The sequence below is a fragment of the Microtus pennsylvanicus genome, chromosome 1, assembly GCF_037038515.1.
Source record: "Microtus pennsylvanicus isolate mMicPen1 chromosome 1, mMicPen1.hap1, whole genome shotgun sequence".
Lineage (NCBI taxonomy): Eukaryota > Metazoa > Chordata > Mammalia > Rodentia > Cricetidae > Microtus > Microtus pennsylvanicus.
This window is the reverse complement of record NC_134579.1, coordinates 181,032,525-181,040,336: the sequence shown is the minus strand read 5'-3', so window position 1 is coordinate 181,040,336 and position 7,812 is coordinate 181,032,525. Positions and strand designations below refer to the sequence as shown.

The following is a 7,812-nucleotide window of genomic DNA, read 5'->3' as shown; positions in this document are numbered from 1 at the left end:
CTATCTATCTATCTATCTATCTATCTATCTATCTATCATCTATCTATCATCTATCTATCTCTTTCTCTTTCTTTCTCCCATTTCTTTCGTTTTTTTTTTTTTAAAAAGGTAGGAGACAAGGTTTTGCTCTGTAGCTCAAGGTAGCCTTAAACTCACCCCCTGTAGCTCTGGCTGGAGAGAAACTCATATAAATCCTCTTTCTTCAGCCATCCACATGCTAGGGATACGAGATCAGTCAACATGTTTGGCACCTTTATTTGTTGTAAAGGTAAATATAGCTGTACTTGAAAAGATGAAATATATAAGGGGGAAATATTGAAAGCAAGAAGACCCAGGAAGAAGATTGATTCAACCAAGATGTGTAAGAAGCGCTCATGAGGTACAGAATCAAGCATCTAAGAATAAAAACAAAAACAAAACACATGTGATAGCTTATCAAGTAATAGACAGTCTTAAGGAAAGTAGATAATGGAGCCCGGCTTTGTAGAATTTATGTGTCTTGCGCATGCTGATCACAGAGATTGAAAACCACACTGTTCTGAACTCGTGTGCACCAGATTCCACAGTGCAGTCATTCTTCGGCACACAAATGTGTTCATTAAATACACCTTTAACATCTCTAATTAAATATCTCATTTCCACTGTATTCTAAAGCAAAAATTAGTTTTTCTTTCAGATGCTCTTGAATCTTGCAAGCTTCTGACCTATTGCTCTGGGTTTATACAGATTGGCTACCTGAACTGACATTCCATGTTGCGCTTGAAATGTATTTGTAATTAGTTCTACTATCTGAGATCCTCTAGCGGTGACAGCTATCAGTACTTTGAAATTGATTACAGGGTTTGTGAAACATTACACAGTGTGGTAGGGGTTGTCTCCCTTGTTCTGCCCTCTAAGAAATACTCAGTCCCTGAATGCTCTCCTTCTAAGGTCCACACATGGGAACAGATACCTCTCTGCATCTCCTTGCTAGAGATGCCTCTCTGAGCTGATCTTCTACTCACTTCCTATTCTGCCTCCTTCAGGAAGTCTTCTGTGACAAATCTCTCCAGGTGAGATATGGTTCTCAAAACCCTATATAGCAAAGAGTGAATGTGCTTTCTATACTGTACTGTCATTTTTTTAAACTTTCCTTTCATCTCCATTAATTTGAGCAGCAAGAAAGCAAGTCTAATACACTATAATTAGGAAAAGCAGCATTGAAATAATTTTGAGCTTCAAGTAACTCACATTTAAATTCTACTCGCCAAATTTTTAGTCACTTATTCATTTCAGTCCCTGAAAAAAAAATACAGAGAGCAGTGTTATGTATTTTAGAAGCATTCAGAGGAGATTCAAAATAGATGAAATACATACAATTAAGGACTTAAGAAATGTCTCAATGAATAAAGAACTTTCCAGATAGGCGTGAAGACCAGTGACTGAGTTCCTCAGAAGTCACGTAAATGCTGGGCAGGTATGGCAGCCACCTGTGGTTCTAGCAGATGGAAGGCAGATGCAGAGATACCCCCATCCACCAGCAAGGTGGCTAGCTAGAGGAATCAGGATTAGCAAACTCCAGGCTCAGCAAGAGGTTATACCATAGTAAATAAGTAAGGGAGTGACTGAGAAAGATATCTGATGATAACTTTAGGTCTCCACAATTTCATGCACACATGCGTGGTCATCTGTTCACCTATGTATTCCCAAAAAAGTGGAATACATACAATAATAATGACATTAATAGAATGTTCAGTATACAGTTAATATTCAATAAATATTTGAGAAATAAATAAATCACTTGATACTTTTTAAAAAATTCTTTACATCGCTGTGTTGTTTTTGCTGTCCTGACAATATGTCTTTCTGCTCTAAGTCTTTAGACTTAAGTCTGTTTCTTGTATTCTGTTATTTGATTCATTAGTATTGCTTACAAGAGTCCTGCTTCTGTAGGTTAAGGATGTGGAATCCAAATCCTCTTTGAGTTTTATCTCTGTCATTTACTGGATGTCTGACATTAACAAAGTAACAGTTTCTCTGACCCATGATTTATTAATCTGTAAAAAAAAATACCTATCTTCAAGCTTCTGTAAGGATCAAATTATGTTTTACCGATAATATTCCTTCTCAAATGTCAACTACAATTGTTATTATTTGTAGTTAACTCATAACTTGTGCTGGAGTTGAAGATAAATATGCATGAAGTTTAGTTTTGTAATTTCTTTCTACTAATGGCTGAAAATAAAGGAATGAGACCAATATTTAAGCAAACAAAATTTTCTTCTAGAAATAAAATTAAAGAGCATTTCAGTATTCTGTGAATCTTTCTCTCCCAAAACTTAGCTACAAAATGTTGTATTTTGACAGGTCTTTGATGTTCCTTCTATTTTAGTGGGGTTTAGAATATATTTATTACCTCATTAAATGCATTTTTATTTTGTTAAAGTTTCTAGTTCAGAGCATTACCGTTTTTCCCCTTGAGTTTCTCAGTCATTATTGAACTAGACTTCCAAATACAAAATAAAATAATGCTTAATTATATACTTCATAGAAAACTATTACTTTTCACAGAGTTCTGTGATTTAGTAAGTGTCTGATTATATCTACTATATATTTAAATGAAAATTGTTTCTATATATTACAATATATTCATAAAAATCTAAATAACAGTTTTAGATTAAAAATTAAAAAATTGCTCATGCCATGAGTTCTTTCCAAAGCTATTTATTTACATTTTAACTTAATTGTTTCTATTTTATTTTCCTTTCTTTTACCATTATTGTTGCTTGTTGTTGATTTTTTTAAAGATGTATGTATGTATTTATTTATTTATTTATTTATTTATTTATTTATTTATTTATTTATTTATTATGTATAAAATATTATGCCTGCATGTGTCCCTGCAGACAGAATTTGGCACCAGATCTTATTACAGGTGGTTGTGAGCCACCATGTGGTTACTGTGAATTGAACACAGGACCACTGGAAGAGCAGCCAATGTTCTTAACCACTGAGCCATATCTCTAGCCCCATTGTTGTTGATTTTGTTTCAAACCAAGGTCTCACTCTGTAATGTTGGCTATCTTGGAGCTTGCAGCAATCCTCATGTTTCTGCCTCTCAAATGCTGGGACTACAAATGTGTGCTAGCCAACAGAGTCCAAAATCATTTAGTAACACAACTCCAAGGAGCAATGAAGCCCTTTTTCAGAGTAAGCCAAAAGTTGACATATTTTATTCATATACTTCTCTGACTTTTCAATGGGTTAGTGAGAACCTCTGAGAATTGCAGTTTATTAAGAACTATATAAATGTCTTAATAACTGATGTATGTAATTTTATAACTAGTTTATTCTAATATAACTTTGTACCCCTTTCTGCTTCAGTACCTCTATGAGGTACTCACTTGACTTACTTAATCTTATATGTCTCTTTCTACAAAAAAATATCACAGGAAAAAAAATATTTAAATTTCACTTACTTAAGTTCCACCAAATGCTTTTCACATATGAAGTAGTTAACATATTTTTGGATATCGAATGAACAAATTTAATATCACCACACTTTAAATATTGTAAACTTCACCAGCACTTATCTTTGATAGTTATGTAGACATTTCACCAATTATAAAAGTAAGTATTGTCCTCCTTTCTCTTGCTAATAATCAGATAAAATTTATTTACAGAATTTTGGATATTTAAAAACAATTAAATAAATACATATATTTATGAAATTTTTAACCAATGAAGTATAAATGAATTTCAAAGGAAACTAAAATTGATAAAGCGTTTATCAAGTTAAATAACACAAAGGTATTTAAAGTTTACACTAGTATAAAGCAGATTGCCCCGAACAGATATCCACCATCATGAACTATGCAGTTGGTCTCTTACAAAGTTTTAAGTATCACATTTAAAGGTAAAGAACCATGGAAAATGCTTCTGAAATTGCTACAATGTACAGAAATGAATGCCAATAGGTGACAGAGTCAGGCTAAATTAAATAACAAAACAAATTAATAATTTTTAAAGACAGAATCTGCTCGTTAGTTACTACTGCACAGCCAAGAAAATCAGCTGAATAGTTCAAAGGAAGAACAGCAAACAGTGCTGTCTTCCATCAGAATTTACAAGAGAAACAGCAGAACCCTTCCTATTACTTAGCATTATATCAGTATTTAGTGTAATTTAGTTTGTCACAAATACGGATCTTATTTCCCTTTGCTGAAAGGCTTCTATATTGTTTAAATACCATGTTGGACTAGACTGATGTGCTGTCTAAATTGGATAAGTGGTTCTACAACAGTGCAACTGAAACCAGGCTGCCAAACAAGTGCCAACTCAGCATGATTTCTGAATACTTGGTAAATGAAGCGTCAACATTCTGGTGTCAAAAATGAAGGCATCTTTTTTTTCTGAACAAAAATGATCTCAGAATTATACATCTGTCACGAGACACACTTGACAGAAAAAGTGCTTTGACATCTGTAAGAGAAAGGGCAAACATTTTATGATTTATTCCTTGAAAAGGCAAGTATTGGATGTATTCAGTCCGTATAGCCACGCTATGCAGTGAGGCATGTACAAAAGAATGCAGTAAGTGAGAATAGTGGTTTGAGTGGAAATGGCCCATCAGCTCCTGTGTTTGATAATTGTTTGGGAGGATTAGGAGGTGTGGTGTTATTGGAGAAGGTATGTCACTGTGGGCAGAATTTAGGGTATCAAAAGCCCTTTCTAGTGATTTTATCTCAAGATGTACGCTCTCACCCTCTGATCCAACAACACCATGCCTTCCTGACTGCTGCCATGATCCATGTCATGATGTCCATGGAGTCTTACCTTCTGAAACTTAAACCCTATATTAACACTTTCTTCACAAGTTGCTGTGATCACGGTATCTTATTAGAGCAGTGGAAATGCAATGAAAAGACCAGGGTCACATGGAACCCTGTCCTACTTTTTTTTTTTTTTAATTTATTTATTTATTAAAGATTTCTGTCTCTTCCCCGCCACTGCCTTCCATTTCCCTCCCCCTCCCTCAATCAAGTCCCCCTCCCTCGTCAGCCCAAAGAGCAATCAGGGTTCCCAGCCCTGTGGGAAGTCCAAGAAACCCCCACCTCCATCCAGGTCTAGTACCCTGGATGGAGCTGTCCTACTTTCTTAGAAACTCAGTTTTGATACGGTCTCAACTTTGTAGCCCTGTCATGCCTAGAACTCCCTCTGTGGAACGAGCGGGTCTCTGCCTCTGCCACCAAGTGCTGAGATTAAAGATACGTGCCACCACACCTGGATTAGGACCTCTATTCTTAATGGAGTTAAAAAAAGAATAATTGACATAGCAAAACTGAATAGTTCCACAGGAAACAACACTCATTTTCTTCTTTGTGGGAAAAATTTTTTCCATGAAGCTCTACGATTCCTTGGATCTATAACTAAAAAGTGATCTGATAAAAACATTAATAACTAAACTTCCATCTGGTGGTAACTTTCTTTTTAAAAGCCAAGACACAGCATTAAGTCTGGTAATGAATCACCAGTAACCATCCCCGCCATTTTGGGACTCAGTACTAGAGGGTGTGTCTGACATACATATTTCTTTTTTTTTTTTTTTTTGCCAAGCTGTGACTGTTTATTAACTGACCAGATTACAAAAATACCATGGACAACACCTTAGTTCATCCGTCTAATAAGCCTGTTTATCTGGTCTTCCCTGTTGCCAGCATCTCCACCTTCCACAAAATGAGTTGTCTTTTTCTTCATTCCACCTCGTAGAGAAGACAATTTGAAGGGCCACAGGAAGTTATTTGCTTCCTTGAAGCGTTTTCCAACTGTATAGATCTCATGAAATAGATCCTCCATGCAGATGATGCCGTATTTACCAAGAGACCGAGCAATCAAGGAATTATCTGTCAAGGCAATTCTCTTCTTATGAATTTTGCCATAGCCGCGTTTGTAGATGAGCTCATTTACTGACTTCAGATTGGGGTACCCCCATGCAATGTATGGTTCCACAATCCTCAGTATGTTGATGGAAGCCTTGTTGAGCTTAACGAAGGTGCCGTTGAAGATCTGCAGCAGACGAAGAAGCTGCAACACCTTGCGCACCTTTGAGCTTACACCATTGATACCTCAGATTCTGATGACGAACGCCAGCTTCGGTTCTGCGGGCACGTAGAAGTTCCCAGCTTTCCTTGCCATCCTGGTCATGCGAATCTCCGTCCGGTACATTTGCCTGTACTCCTTGTGATAGTACTTTGCCTTCTCATAGATGAGCTTCCTCTGGGCCCTTCGCAGTGACTTCAGGGCAATCTTCTTCCGAAGGCGCTTCACCTTCAACTCTGCGAAATTTCTTCGCTTTTTCTTCAGGGTTCCTGGCGCAGCAGGAACCTTTTTTTTTCTTCTGGGTTCCAGGTGCAGCAGGCTCTTTCCGCCTGGAACCATGGAGGCTGTGACACACATATTTCAATAGATAACAGTGATCCGTATTTTGTAGCAAACAGCAGCTAGCATGGTGGCAGTAGATCATGGCAGGGAAAAATCAAAGTGCTTCCTGTGGTCCCAGCATGAAATACACACATCACTAGGAGATAACTGTGACTGAAAACATGATACAAAATGAAGCATAAAATATGAACCCACAGCTAATGGGTCAAGTATGGTATAGCTCTGTGTATTTCGTGGAACTATAAACATACAAATCTTTCAGCCAGAGAGAAACCAGAAATCAAAGATAAAGTTCAGTTTCTCTGGCGGAAGTCTACTGCTGTGCCCTCCCTCATGCATGGTATCTGAGATGTGTGGTAAATGGTGGGTAGTGTACTGAAATGGGATTAGCAACCCGCTGTTGGTGCCTCACTTCTGGTACAAATAAGAGAAGTCAGGTATGTCCAATCTTCCACGGCTAGTAAATCTTAGTAAAAAATCAATTAATTTTGGTAACAATTATACATTTAAAGCAAGTTGCTAGGAAATAAAAGCAAAACTATAATAGAATTCTTCTAGTTTTTTGACATTTTCATATTCTTTTTGACGTACACATCATAAATAACAATTGTGAAACATAACCTGAAGTGATTAATAACCATATGTTAAAAGTGTAAGGTCATTAATTTATTTAGAGAAGACGGTAGTATACAAGCAGAGTACTTTTAAAACTCCTACATAAAAATTATTTTTAACATGTGCTGTTTCCTAGTAATTTATGTTTCTGAGTATTCATCTTCTAAACTAAACTTCATGCTAAGAAAGGATACACATTGATCAAACATCACATCTTACATTTAATTATTTTTTCATTAGTGGCAACACGTGTGTGTGTGTGTGTGTGTGTGTGTGTGTGTGTGTGTGTGTGTGTGGAGGTGAGAGAGAGCATTTTAGCTCTCCCGTTATGTCACATGGGTACTGGTGGTGGACTTGGGTCATTGGTCCTGGTGAGAAATGACTACCTGCTGGGCCATCTCTTGGGCATAATTGTTCATAAATCTTCAAAGTAACTAATAGGCTTGGTATTTTCCAACTACACTTAGGACTATTGTTCCCGTGACTAGTAAATTCTTATGCCAGGTATGCACCTGTTATGTTGAGGAGACCCCGACTTTATTCATAGCTTGGGGACATGACTGTGTGGGAAGTAAGAGTGATGCAGTCAATGATTGGGTTTGGGTCACAGCAGTCATTTTTTGGGCCACCAATCATCTCCCAAATTATGGCATGAGATTCCTTATTAGTTATGAATGCTCAATCTTATGCTTGTCCCACTAGCTCTTATAAATTAATTTAACCCGTTTCTCTTCATCTCCATTTTTGCCTCAGGGATTTTTACTTTTCTTTCATTCT

General features: G+C 36.7%; 1 pseudogene; it reads right to left on the bottom strand.

Annotated features, from left to right (window-relative positions):
- Positions 1 to 5,568: 5,568 nt before the first annotated feature.
- On the bottom strand, positions 5,569 to 6,502 carry LOC142831570 (large ribosomal subunit protein uL30-like; annotated as a pseudogene).
- Between the last annotated feature and the right edge of the window lie 1,310 nt (positions 6,503 to 7,812).